Here is a 14,065-nt window from a genome sequence, read left to right as displayed (position 1 = left end):
GCACTGGGAGGATTGGGGGGTGGGGGAAGGGAGAGGGAACTGAAAGTGACATGCGTAAAAAGTTAAATAAAAAATATATAGAAAAAAGTGTGTTTTAATATGTGGCTTTGATTGAAGTGAGTGCACGAGATGCAGCCTTCTGCTCAGCTAATTGTAACTATTAGCACTGATCCTATAAAGGCACTTAGCAAACAGGTGCAGCATTTTTTAGTGTAGCATGAGTTCACTGCTTCTATTGTTACTGTGAACTCCGTGCTGGGCTTTATTCTTGACTGGCCATTTTACAGACGTATGATTGATGTGGGATGTCCTTCTGTATGCTTGGAATATGTGTTGCTTTTATTGGTTGATAAATAAAACTGATTTGGCCAATGGCCAGACAGAACAGAGCCAGATGGGAAATACAAACGAAGATACATAGAGAAACACCATCGATCTGCTGGAGAAGCACGATGTGAAGTAACAAACCATGGGCATGTGGTAAAACATAAACTAAATGGGTTAATTTCATTGTGAGAGCTAGTCAGTAATATGTCTGAGTCATTGGCCAAACAATTATAATTAATATTAAGCTTTAGAGTGATTATTTTGTAAGCAGCTATGGGATAGGGCAGAATACATAAAAGCTTCCATTTATATATGATTCTGTTCCATAATGAAGTAACTTTTTTGGAAAACAGTCTTATTTGGTGAAGTATGCTGATCTTCCAAATAATAATACATTTCATGAAGAAACACATCAGGAACATCTTGAAATACAGACCATCTTCCAAAATACACATTTTCCAAAAATCTAACTTCCTGCTTATAAACTTGAATTTTATTTTTAACAACAAATATTGCCTGATGTTTTCCTTGAAGCATAATTAACAAATTGATAGCCTAATCTGGTTGATTTTGGTATAGTCTATACAATATACAAAGTTTTAATTGATAAAATTAGTAATTCTTACTGTTATGTCGAGGACTTAAAACAAGCTTGGCATTAGAATTTATTCCTAATGTAATGCTGAAAAAAACCAGTGAATATCCTGGAAGGTAAGACACCATTTTTCCTGGAACCTGGGACTATTTCATGTTACATGGCAAAGAGGAATTTAGTACCAGTGGAATTAAACTTGCTCATCAATTTGCGTTACATGGAGGATTATGTTCCAGGTTGTCCAGGTGAGCTCAGTGTAGTGGTAAGGGGTCTCAGAAATGAGGAAAATAAGAGAAGGAGACTTCTGGGTGAGCCGTGTAAAAGATTAGACCCATGAGGAAGAAGAAAGTGGAGAAAGTGCACACAAGCCAAGGTGTGAAGTCCAAGTCTCACTTTCCTAGCTGCTTCAGTTACTACAGGCTTTGCATTGGTGTCCAAAGATTTGGAGCTAGTAGGCTCCAATAAGAGAGATCATGAGGCGTTGGTCTTTCTGTGTCTGGGTTACCTCCCTCAATATGATCTTTCCTAGTGCCATCCGTTTACTTGTAGTTGGTTGTTTTTACTCTGGCTCTTTTCTCTTTGGGGGAACCATCCAGCTCTCAAATAAATCACATGGAGTTTTATTCTTCTTACCAATGCCCTGCCTTAGCTTGGGCTTGTTTCTTGCCGTCTTTTCTAACTTAAATTATCCCATCTATCTTTTGCCTCTGGATTTTATCGTTTCTCTAGTTCTTCCTTTGCTTCTTACTCCATGGCTTGCTGTGTAGCTGGGTGGCTGGCCCCTGATCTTGCCCTCCCAGATTTCTCCTCCTATTTATTCTCTTTGTCTGCCAGCCCAGACTATCCTTTCTCCTGCCTTGCTATTGAACATTCAGCTCTGTATTAGACCAACCAGGTGTTTTAGACAGGCAAAATAACAGTTTCACAGTATCAAACAAATGCAACATAAAAGAATGCAACACATCTTTATATTGTTAAACAAATGTTCTACAGCATAAACAAATGTAACATTTTTAATATTCTTCAACATTTACTTGCAAAGTTCATGATTTCTTTATTCTTTACAGCTGAATAGTATTCCACATTTCCATTATCCATCTATCATAGGACTTTTATGGTGTTTCCATTTGTAAGCTATAGCAATGGACTTGACTGACCAAGTATTTGCAGAATAGAGGATTGAGTGCTTTGGACACATGCCTACAAATAGTATAACGGAGTCATATGGTAGACTTATGTTTAGGTTTTTGAGAATTCTCCATTCTCCACACCGATTTCCATAGTGGTGCACCAGTTTGCAATCCCATCTACAGTGAATGAGAGTCATCCTGTCTGTGTGTGTGTGTGTGTGTGTGTGTGTGTGTGTGTGTGTGTGTGTGTGTGTGTGTATAAGAGAGGGGGGGGAGAGAGAGAGGAGAGAGCATTTTTTTGTCAGATCTTTTGTTGATCTTTGCTATTCTGACTTGGGTAAGATGAAATCTTAAAGTTGATTTGCATTTCTCTAATTTCTAGGAATAATGGCTTTCTCCTCCTCCTCCTTTTGAGAATTCTGTATTCAAATCCTAGGTCCATTTTTCAGATGGTGTATTATTTTTTATTTTATGTTTTTTGAATTCTTTATGTATTCTGGATATTGATCCTCTGTGAGATGTCTAGCTCTTCCATTCTGTGGGCTTCCCTCTTTATGTATAGATAGTTTCTTTAGCTGAGCAGAAGTTTTTTGGTTTAGGAAGTCCCACTTGTCAATTGTTAGCCTTCTTGACATATTGACTCCTATTCACAAAATCTTTTCCTACGCCTGTGTCATGTAGGGCACTCCCCATGCTTCCTTCTAACAATTTCAGTGTTTGAGGTTTCAGCTCTAGATCTTTGATATATTTGGGGTTAGTTTGGGTGCGAGGTGATAGTTTCAAGTCTAGTTTCAGTTTTCTGCATGTGGACATCCAGTTTTCCTGCACCAAATAGGGAGGATGTTTTCTTTTCTGCAGCGTATGTTTTTGATTTCTTTGCCTAGTATTAAGTGGCTGAAATTCTATGTGCTCATATTTGGGTCTTCAATTTTTTTTATTTGTCTATATCTCTATTTTTGTGCCAGTGCCATATATTGCTTTTATTAGTATGGCTGTATAGCTTAAGGTATGGAATTTTAAGTAATCCTTCCAACGTGTGTCTGTGTGTGTGTACTTTTATTATGTACTTCAGTTATTATTTAGTGTCCTTTTCTTTAGTATTTCTTTTTAAGCAAGGCTGTGGGAAATTATTTCTCAGCCTTTATTTAGTATTGTTTCGCAATGACTAGATTTTGTCTTCAGTTTATTGATAGTTATTCTAGATTCAGGGTGTTTGGTTGACATTTTTCCCTTTTAAAGGTTTGATTTTTTTTCAAGTATGGAGTTTTGATTTCCATAGTATGAAACTAGTATTTAATGGTATTGATGTTCACCTTGTGTCATAGTTTTCTCTTTATAAGATGCTCGTTTTGTCTTTGAATAGCTTGATTGTTTCTAGCTATGAGTGTCTTCTACTTAGGATGCTGAAATGCCTTTACTAGATAAGTTAATGTCTATCATGAAGTTTCTTCTGTTTTTATCCAGTATGGCCTCAAATATTATTTTATCACTTTAGTTGTGTAATCCCTTGCTGGCATTCCCTTTACATTTATTGTTTGTTTGTTTTTAATACTTGTATTAAAATACATTCTGAATCTTTCTTTGTTCTTACTTTAAAATGTCTTGTTTCTCCCTCTTGTTGAGTTTGGGTAATTTATATGCATTCATCTTAAATTATTTCTTGAGTCATATACTGACAAAGCCCTATAATAAATTTTATTTACTGTTTTGAAAGTACAAACGTAGAATTTCCTCTTGGTTATTTATATTTTTTATTGCAATTCTCTTGTCCATGCTGTCTGGGAACTTTCACACTTTCTACTTCTACTACCCAAGTAGCTGGGGTACAGGTGTTCATCAACATACTTGCCTGTTTCTCTCCTGAAAAAAAAATATTAACTTTTTTGAGACAGGATCTCACTATGAATCCCTGGCTGTCCTAGAATTCACTGTGTAACCCAGACTGGCCCCAAACTAGCAGAGATCCTCACAAGTGCTCAATTTAATCTTGCCCACCTAGAACATATTTTTAATATCTACTTTGATGTCTTTATTTCAGGTCAACAATATGAAAATACGTAGACGATTTCTGTTAGCTGTGTTTCTATGTCTTTATGTATATATTTATTTCTTATTGAGAACTGACCATTTTAGAACATATATTATGACAGCTCTAGATTCTGTATTGTTTTTCCTTCATAAGGTTTTGATTACCACTTTTTAAAAAATTAATTTCCCTACTACAGTGTATTTTTGATATATAACCTTGTGCTAATGATCATAAGTGTCTGTATTTTTCAGTGCTTGGTTTTAGTTTTATATTGGGTTTCCTAGGGCTTGTTCTGTGTCTTTGTGGATTTTAAGTGTGGTTGAACAGTTGTGCTTAAATTCTTGAAGTCAGTAATTCTGTTCTCTCAACTCGTGGTGGATCTCTGTAGTGTATATAATGATAGAGGAACGCTGTGTGGAAGGAAGGACAGACCAGACTTGACTTCTTGCTGTCTCCTTTACTATATGTAGCTCTGGGCTTCTTTGGCCTCTTTGGCCCATGCTCTCCAGCTCTGCCAAGCCCAATCAATGTTTGTTCCAATTATGACTGTGACATGGGCCCGATAGATCTGTTGGCTGCCTGAACTTGCTCACTTCCAACATCTTTACTTCCACTGACAACATGGTTGTATTAAATGATTCTCTTTGGCCATTGCAAAGAAGTTCTGGTCCTAATGCTTTTTTCTAAATTTGGAAAACCTATATGCTGACTGGGTTGTAATTGCTGGTAACAAAAGGATATGCTTTAATTGTAAAAAACTAATTTGAAAACAGTTGTGTATTAAATAATTAAATTTAATTAGCTTTAATATGAATATTGGAAAGAAATGAAATTTATATGGAACAAAAATGGGTTAAATACGTTTAATAAATAAAATGTAATCTATTTGAAAAAAAAAACTACTTGAACTTTCCTGTTCATTACAGCTAATTTCTAAATTGAACTGTTTGTCAGTTCTGCCTAGCCCGATAGTTTCTTTGTTGGGAGAATGTTTCTGGACCTTTCTAACCATAGTGGAAAATGCTGCTTCTCATCTTCTTTCATGGATGGAATTTTTTTTCTTGTCTTGATTTCCTCAGATTGATTGAAAATGTGTATGTTCTATTAATTGATTTATTATTTCTCATGGGTCATTTTTTATTTTGCCTAGGTATCAAATGTAGACTTTTTTTTTCAAATGTCGAATGGTGCTTGGCCGTTGTTGCTGGACAAAACTGCATTTGTGCTTGACTTTTACATTTGTGTAAGCCATGATAAAGAGAACAGTATAGATTTTGGAAATAATTCAAATTAATTTGTGTTTGATGACCACAGGAAAAATATGTTCAGAAAATATTCTGAATAAATATCACATCATGCAAAAATTTTAGACAAATACATAAGATAATTATAACATTCAAAATATCTAGTGCATACAAATAAATCTAATAATCTATTGGTAAATGGAATTCCAATGGGAAAAATTATAAAGCATTGTTGTATGAAAGTAAGACCTTGAAATGACATATGATACATGTCCTATATGTGGTTTAGACCATGACAACACCAACTACATAATCAAAATTTATTCTCTTTAAGCTGAAGTTCCTTAGGAATTTTCAGTATTTAAAAATAAAGTTTTAAATATGTTTTTCCCTAAGTGTCACTATTTTGATATGCCTACACTCTGGTCCTTTTTGTTAATTAACTTTTCTTCAGTAGCCCAGCAGGATGTCTTTATGTATTCATTTATTCAGAGCTCAAACCTATAGGCATAATATCAAAATAGAAGCTTTGCTATCAGAGTAGATGTCTCATGTTATGAATGTGTTCCCCACCCCCGCTGTGTCAGTGATGGAGCTTTGTCCAATTATCTTATAGATTTTGGAAACGACAGAACATTTCTGCTAACAGCTCATAAAATAATAATTGTCTATCTGTTTGGGATTAGAAGACCAACTCATTCTTAGAGTCTTCTGAAATAAAATTAGGTAAGAAATAAATACCTTTCTTCATGTTTTGGATAATTTTGTACTCTGCCTGCTCAGTTTCCTTCAAGGCTTCCATAATTTTATTCCTGCAGCCTCTGGAAGAATGCTGTTAGTATATTTCTTCTGGAAGTTAGCGTGCCAGCCAGCTGTCAACCTATGATATACCTGATCTCTGATGTCAAGGGAAGGATACAATTCAGTTTTAAACCACACTTTCTGCATGACAGTGCAGCTGAGCTCCAGAAGCTCTCTTGTTGTTGCTTTCTGTGAAATTCCTTATTCTACACAAACCGCCTGTTTTTATTTTTAAATCCTTTGTGGGAGATGAAACCACCACTAACTGACTTTGTCTTTAGTTAAAAATCAATGCACTGAGTGAAATAATCTGTACTTGGGTTACCCTTTCTCATTTCTACAAAGTAAAATGCCACTGCTTGCTTAACTCATGACTTGTCTAAATATGTTGAAAGCACTGACGATAAAGGCATAACACCAGGCTCTGAGAGAGAACCGTGACAAGTTCAGTCAAAGGGAAACGAGGAATAATTTATAAAAGGCACTGCAGATAATGATGGCAGCCAGAAATTTAAAAATGCATCCATCTCACCTTTTAATGAATTAGATTTGTCAACAGCAAATGTTTTATGCACTACTTCTAACAAAAGTGGCAAGTGAGGAATTGCAGTGTTTGGAGGATGGCTTCTTCAAAGCTTTAGGATATCTTCAATTCCAAGATATTTTTAAATAATAGATATTTAAAAGTATGTTTAAATAATATCAAGGTTATGACACAAACACCAAATGACAAACTTGGGAAGTTTCAAAGAAGCATTTGACATGCCATCAATAGTTCCCAGAGCACCTGCTTTTTAAATGAGGAAAGAAGCAGAATGGTGGGGGAATTTCTGTCAGGTTAACTTTAAGTTCTCTTGTTATTTTGGTTGGTGTCACAACCTTAACGTCAACTTTTCAAATAGATTTCTACATTTCCTTTGGTTTGGGGTCATTAAAAATCACATCTGATAAATCTAGGAGGCATAAATAGGTCATACTGAAGTGAAGTTTCTTGCTTTTTGGGTTTGAGAGACAGCTAATATCTGCCTTGTCAAGTAAAAAAGTTAGCTCAGGCTTTTTCATGGGTTTTGTTTTGCAGATATAGTTGATTTGGAAAAGCATGAAACCAAATAAACAAGATATGATGTTGGTATGATTCTGCTCACTCTGGTCTTCTTGTATTCCTAATCCTAGTGATTTGATATTGGTGGTTAATATTGTTAAACATGAAACAGCAGGTGTCTGCATGAAGAGAAAGGTCTGCTGATAAATGAGGTATTTTTCAGCTTGAAGTTTTATCTTCATCCCAACTTTCCTATTTTTGATCCACGGTTTGTATTAAATATCATTCTTAAATCACTACAAAGCTGAAGGTATTTTTCTAAACTTCAGTCCTTAAACAGCAAAAGGGAATTTTATTTTTAAAGCAAATGTGGATATTTCTAAATTCAATGGGAGCTTTTCAAATAAGTGAATTAGAACACACTGTGTACCTGTTGTAAGATATCTTCTGACATAGAAATGAAGTATGGTCCTTAAATAGCTGAGGCTCAGCTAGATTCATGCAAATCCATTCATAGAAGTTCAGATTTATGTGTTTAATAAAGCCACATAGTGTATCTCCCTTTTGTGTTTAATGTCCTTCCATGTGAAATTATGTTCTAATGACTGCTTGGAAAAGAAAGATCACATTATATTAGTGTTCCTGTTAGATCAGTTGATTCTAGAGTTGGCTTTCTAATGGGACACAATAGATGCTTTTAATAGTTTCCAATAATACCAAGGAATAGCACTTATTGAGTTCTTTCTGTATGTGACAGAATCTTCAGAATACAACCTGAGGGGTGACTTGTGTGATCTTGAGAGCAATCCTTTAGTTGTGAAGGTGCTAGAAAGAAATGTATATAGCTTGTGAGTAATAGAGATGGGCTCAGACAGAAATGTCACTTTCTGGTTTACTGTCAAGTCAACAGGGTTTGTGTCACTTTGGATCTGAATAGAAATACAGAATCTTGAACTACCGAAGATCTGTAGTTTAATAATAACAATTGGAACCTGGCGAATGGCTTTAAGTGCTGCTGCCTCTACGTGCAGAATAGCACCCATCTTTTAAAATGATTTTAATTCTTAAATGCCATCATTAGGCTAAGCTGAGGACTTGTGATTGCCAGTACTTTAGTATGTGATCTCGTAGTTAAGCACAAGCAGTGATGACATATATAAACCCAAAGTATCTTAAAAATAATTTTATAAAGAACAGAATAAAACAATTCCAGAACTAAACAGGTCTTTCTTTCTAGTTAATGATTTTGATGAATTTTAATGTTTTAATGAATTTGAGTCCAAATTCTAGAACCAACCAGCCAGAGTTTGACTGTCCATGGTGGGTTGGGCCCTCCCATTACGCATGTGCATTCTCCTGCCTGAACTCAGGCCCTCACACATGTGTGGCAGCGAATTTACATACTGAACCATCCCTGCCACCTCGTGCCTCCAGATGCTGAGACGGTGTTTTATTATATAGCCTAGACTATAATCTGCTGTAGAATATTATTTTTACTAGGCAAAGATGTGTTATATTTGTCTTTGCTGCATTTGTTTAATTAAGAAACGATGTGTTGCTGTTTCACCTGGCCTGTATAAGGTGTCCGATTGGTCTAATAAAAAGCAGGATGGCCAGTAGCTGGGCAGGACAGGGATAGATGTGGCTGGCAGGCAGAGAGAATAAGTAGGAAGAGAAATCTGGGCTGGAGAAGAGCAAGAGAAGAGGAAGGGGAAAAAACTATGGAGAAAGAGGGGGTTATGCCTATCTGGGGCAAGCAGCCAGCCAACTGCCAGGCATTCATAACTAAAAAAAGAAGTTTCTGTGTCATGATTTTGGAGCTGGTTGATGGCCCAAAAGAAAGAGCCTGGTACCGATTTGTGGCCTTGATGATTTTGTCTCCTGAGTGCTGTGTGTATGTCAGCACAGCAAGCTGCTTCCCAACCCTGAATACATTCACTCTCCACACATGTTGGGTTTTTTCTTTGTGCTAAGTAATCTAACTTTCTGTCAGAAAAGCTCATCACAACCCCACAAACTGAGATATTTCATTTCAAACCCAACCACAAACTTCAGTTTTTGTTTTTTCTGAGATCATCTTCCTGTGCCACCCTCTGCCCTTCAAATGCCAGTTGATTTTATGATGTTTAACCAGTTCAGTTTAAAATGCAAATGCAATTTGTTAGTGTCATATTGTAGTTTTATGCAACTGTACTGGCTCATGCCACAGCCCTGTAATCTCAGCTCCCCAGGTTAAGGTATAAAGACAGTAGGATCAAAGTCAGCGAGGACAACATTGGGAAATTATTTTCAAAACCTGATAAAGATAATGTGATTCTAGGCCATCTGGTCAACCTCTTACTATAATACAGAAAAGATAGGTGAATAAAGCATGCTCACTTAATGGCTAGAAATTAGAGACCCTGGTTTGTTTCCTTCTGTGTGAGCATAATTCAGACATAGTGTGAGGTGACCTTTGGAGGAATAGTGGCTTGGTATGCAAATCTTCTCCTACTCTCTAAAATGGGAAGTGAGACTGCATGTTCCTGGAGAGCAACACTTTCAATACTTGTCTGTAAAAGGCATCAGGATGTAAATGCCTGTTGAGCAGAATTCCCCAGGGAGCATTTATGTTGCCACCTTGGGTTCCTAAGCCGAGAAAATTGAATTTACCACATCTGGGGTGGCCCAGGTATTTAGATATTTAGCAAGTGTCTCCAGTCATTCAGTTTTAGCTGACATTACACTGCACTTTCTGAAAAGTGCTGTAACAAGTAGACACTACTGAAGGAAAAAAAGCTTTTGTTGATATATCTTTTATAAAATTTTCATCTTTCCTAATTTTTTCCCTTTGATCCAACTTTGTTTATATTCCATTGCTTTTTTCATATCCCACCAGTGATTCCCCAAACAAACCCTTAATTTTCTGTTTTGTTTTATTTTCACCCTTTCTTAAAGAACCTCCTCTAAAGTAATTGGTTGTATATTTACAGATAATCCTATAACATGATCACAAAGACCCCTTTCCTATCAAAAATCTTGAAGGCTAGATAGAGGTTTGAATAAATTTAGAATCTGTTGACAATATTTAAGGAAAGGAAAATTAATAGAAAAGAGAAAAATAGAGAGTAGAAAGTTTCAGGGCAATTTTTTTAGGATAAGTAATGATTTGTAATTTAAAAAAATTATATATACATTCACAGTTTTTTTTTATACTGTGGGCTGTCATCTAAAGGGTTTAAATAATACTGTCTATATCTCAGTCTTCTATGTAGCATGACTTTGAGGAGCTGTAGCTTATTTTATTGTCAACTTCCTTGGGTTAAGAGGTGCTAGGTCATTATGGAGATGGCTCTTGGATTTGTCCTTTACTGCGTTTCCAGAAGTTTTAACTGGGGAAGGAAGACCCACCCTGTGTTTAGGCAGTTGTATCCCTAGTCTGGATTCAAGAATGAATATAAAGGGGAAAAAAGAAAACACAACAGTTGGGCAGTGTCTTTCCCTCTTCTTGTTTCCTGATCCACCCATAGGAAGCCAGTCTGGAGCCATGCTTTCCAAGACACAGTGGGTGATGTTCTTCTGAACTGTGGCTCCAAAAAGCCTCTTCTGTCTTGGGCCACAATAACAAGAGAAAAATAACTAATTTGTTCATGCTTCTCTATCTCTGACCTGGACATTTCTGTTAGTACAGGACACTCAATATGGTGTTGTTAACCCTGAACATACATATCATGCCTTCTCATCACTATTTCAAGCCAAGACTTTTAAAAATATATTCATAAACTACCATTCTGTCATTGCTATTGAAGACTCAGAATTTCCTTCTTATAACAGAAACCCTGTAGCCTCAACCCTTTACTATAGAACACTTGCTTAGCTTGTGTGAATAATATGCTTCCTCCCCAGAGCCAAAAATTAGTTAATTAACTTATGGCACAAAATAATAGAACATTCTGTTATATAATCCATTTTTATTTTGTAATAGCTCCTTAGCAACAGTGATAACAACAACAAAAGGATCAGTACACACATTTAACGAGTAATAAAGAATATGGTCATGAAAGGATGAAGTTATTTTACTTTTACAAGTTACATACATGTTTAAGATTCAGAAAATCCTTGGTCAACCATTGTCTTGTTGAAGACTGTGCTTTTTACATAACACATTTTAATATTGGTTGTAGAAGACACTTTGAGGGCTATGCTGAGTCTAAAGAACAATGTTTTACTTAGATCGAGTGATTGTTCTAAATGCTTCCAATTTAACTTTGACTTTTCTTGTACATATATGAAAAATGAAATGATAGCTGTTAGTTCACTGCTTCCATTAGGACAACAGTTAGATACTATCAGTTGTACATGGATGTCAATGGATACTTTTAGCAAGAAATAATTAGGAGGCTGAGGAAGGAGATGGCAACAGATTCAAGGTCAGCTTGTACTGTAGTGAGAAATGCTGGGGAAAAAATCTAATAATGGTTCGGATTCCTTATATATTCCATAACATCAAAGAGAGTATAGAGGTTCATTTTGTCAAAAGTGAGTGTGTTGTTTGAATGAGAAAGGTCCCCCCTAGGCACATATGTTTGAATGCTTTGATTCGGCTAGGGGAATGGATCAGCAAATATGTTGTGGGGGTGGACTTGGAAGTTCCAGATGCTCATGCCAGTGTCTTTCTCCTGGCCTTTCTGCTACTGCTGTAGTGCCATGCCTGCATGTCCCTGCCATTGTGACCATGGACTAATTTTCCAAAGCTGTAAGCAAGACCTTAATTAAATGCTTCCTTTTGCAAGTTACGTAATTATGGTGTTTCATTGTAGAACCAGAGCAGTACCTAACGCTGTGAAATTCTTGATTTTCTTGTAAATACTCTTATAAATTGTATCACAGCTGTAGCAAATTCTATCACAGTTTGTCTTGATGATAATAAAGTATATTTCTATGGAACACATCATAGAATTTTTGTAATTAATTAAGAGTTACATTGAAAATTTTATAGTGCACATGGTAGTTCCTAACGACATACAAAATATCCACAATAGTCAACCAGTACAGTGGAATGTATACTTTAAAGTTTACATATATTTACACATATGCAATGTAAAAGTCTATAAATATCTATGTGTAAAGTTGAAAAAGTACAGATAATTTAATCATGTTACTATATGTTTATTTCTCATTAGATTTTAGAATATTTGAGACTATGAAGAATTACTTTGCAGAATCATTTACATGTTTTACTGTGGTGTTAAACATTTTTGTAAATATTCTCTGAAAAAACCTGTTTGTGGTTGTGGAATGGTCCAGCTCTAGCACACATCTTTAATCCAAGAGCTTTCTCTTTGAATATTCTAAATAGAATTAAATAAAGTCAACTATAGGTCAAGAGATCGAGCAAGCAACCATTTGATAGGATATAACCATAGAGAGTAAGAGTAAATCTGGCCAGCAGGGGTGTGGGAGGAACAATAGAAGGGAGGGACATCCTGTTGGAGGACTTTTTGTTTGAAAGCTTTCTTTTTGGGACATCAGCAGAGGAGGGAGCAGGTTGTTAATTTCCTCTGCCTCTCTAAGCTAGCAGGTTTCACCCGAACATCTGCCTCCTCAATTTTTATTGCTAAAATTGAATGATAAAAACTTAGTTATAAACAAAAACTTACAATTTAGTGGCATTAAAATTTCAGAAACAGTCTAAATTACATTCATTTGATGTAATTTAACTTTTGACTTTAAAGCTGAGGCCAAAGAATGGCATGTAGCATGGAGGCATAAACAATAAAAAATGAGGTTGAACTAAAATATTATGCATCTCACTACCAAAATTAAAATTAAGATGATTCCTGATGCTTAATAAATGTATTAGGAAGTTTTGAACTTGGGAAAATATTTCTAATTTAAAATATATTTTTTAGCAAATTCCCCATTATTTGGGAAGCTGAAGAAGTGAATCAAATGTTCAAGTGCAGCCTCTCAATGATAACAGTTAAATTAAAATAGGAATCAGGGCTGCAGAGATGCATCAGGGTGAAGGTCTCTTGGTGTCTTGTAGAGAACCAGACATCAGTTCCTAGCTCCTACATTGACCAGCTCATGACCACCTGCCCTGTAATCCCAGCTCCAGGGAAGAGAACACCTTCTTCTGGGTCCTCCATGCATGTGCACATACAGAAACATCCCAACACACATACATGCAAATACACATAAAATCTTAAGTGACATATTTGTTATTCATGTAAAAGAGTCAATTGAAGTTATCAACAGGTTAAAGTTTCCTAGCCATAAATGAAACTTGAAAAATATTAAAATAAAATACGCATTCTTTAGAAATACATATATGAGTGATACATTAAAGTGCTAACAAAAGATTAAAATATACTAAGAGGGTGTCTGGAGATATAGTTTCATGGCATAGCATATGGAAAGCCTAGGTTGGATCCTAAGTAACCCAAGATATGAAATATTATGGAAGTTTATCAGTAGTCATTTTCTATATACTTATATTTTCTTTATAGAGAAAAACAGCTTTTAAAAAATATTTTTTTAACCTCTTAAATATTGTACTTGAAGTTCTTGCTAGAGCAAAAAGACAACAAAAGGAGATAAAAGGGATACAAATTGGAAAAGAAGAGGTCAAACTTTCACTGTTTGCAGATGACATGATAGTTCACATAAGTGACCCAAAAAATTCTACCAGGGTACTCTTATAGCTGAAATACATTCAGCAAAGTGCCAGGATACAAGATCAACTGAAGAAAATCAGTAGTCCTACTATATGCAGACAATAAAAGGGATGAGAAAGAAATCAGAGAAACATCACCCTTTACAATTGCCACAAACAACATAAAATACCTTGGGATTAATGCTAACCAAACAAGTGAGAGACCCGTATCACAAGAACTTTGAGTCTAATTAAAGAAG

At 35.6% G+C, this 14,065-nt stretch overlaps 1 protein-coding gene across 3 annotated transcripts in view; it reads left to right on the top strand.

Moving 5' to 3' along the window:
* The window catches only part of Kiaa0825 (KIAA0825 ortholog), a 446,177-nt gene that overhangs the window by 9,744 nt on the left and 422,368 nt on the right, over positions 1–14,065 (top strand). For 2 of the 3 annotated variants that reach the window (XM_040729084.1, XM_040729085.1), the window contains exon 2: positions 5,942–6,051. The exons of the other annotated variant lie outside the window; for it this stretch is intronic. The gene's annotated coding sequence lies outside the window, so the exon portion shown is untranslated. The remainder of the gene's footprint in view (positions 1–5,941; positions 6,052–14,065) is intronic. 3 annotated transcript variants of the gene reach the window in all.

The sequence above is a fragment of the Mesocricetus auratus genome, unplaced genomic scaffold (genome assembly GCF_017639785.1).
Source record: "Mesocricetus auratus isolate SY011 unplaced genomic scaffold, BCM_Maur_2.0 Super-Scaffold_100020, whole genome shotgun sequence".
NCBI lineage: Eukaryota > Metazoa > Chordata > Mammalia > Rodentia > Cricetidae > Mesocricetus > Mesocricetus auratus.
This window is presented reverse-complemented; position numbering and strand designations above follow the sequence as displayed.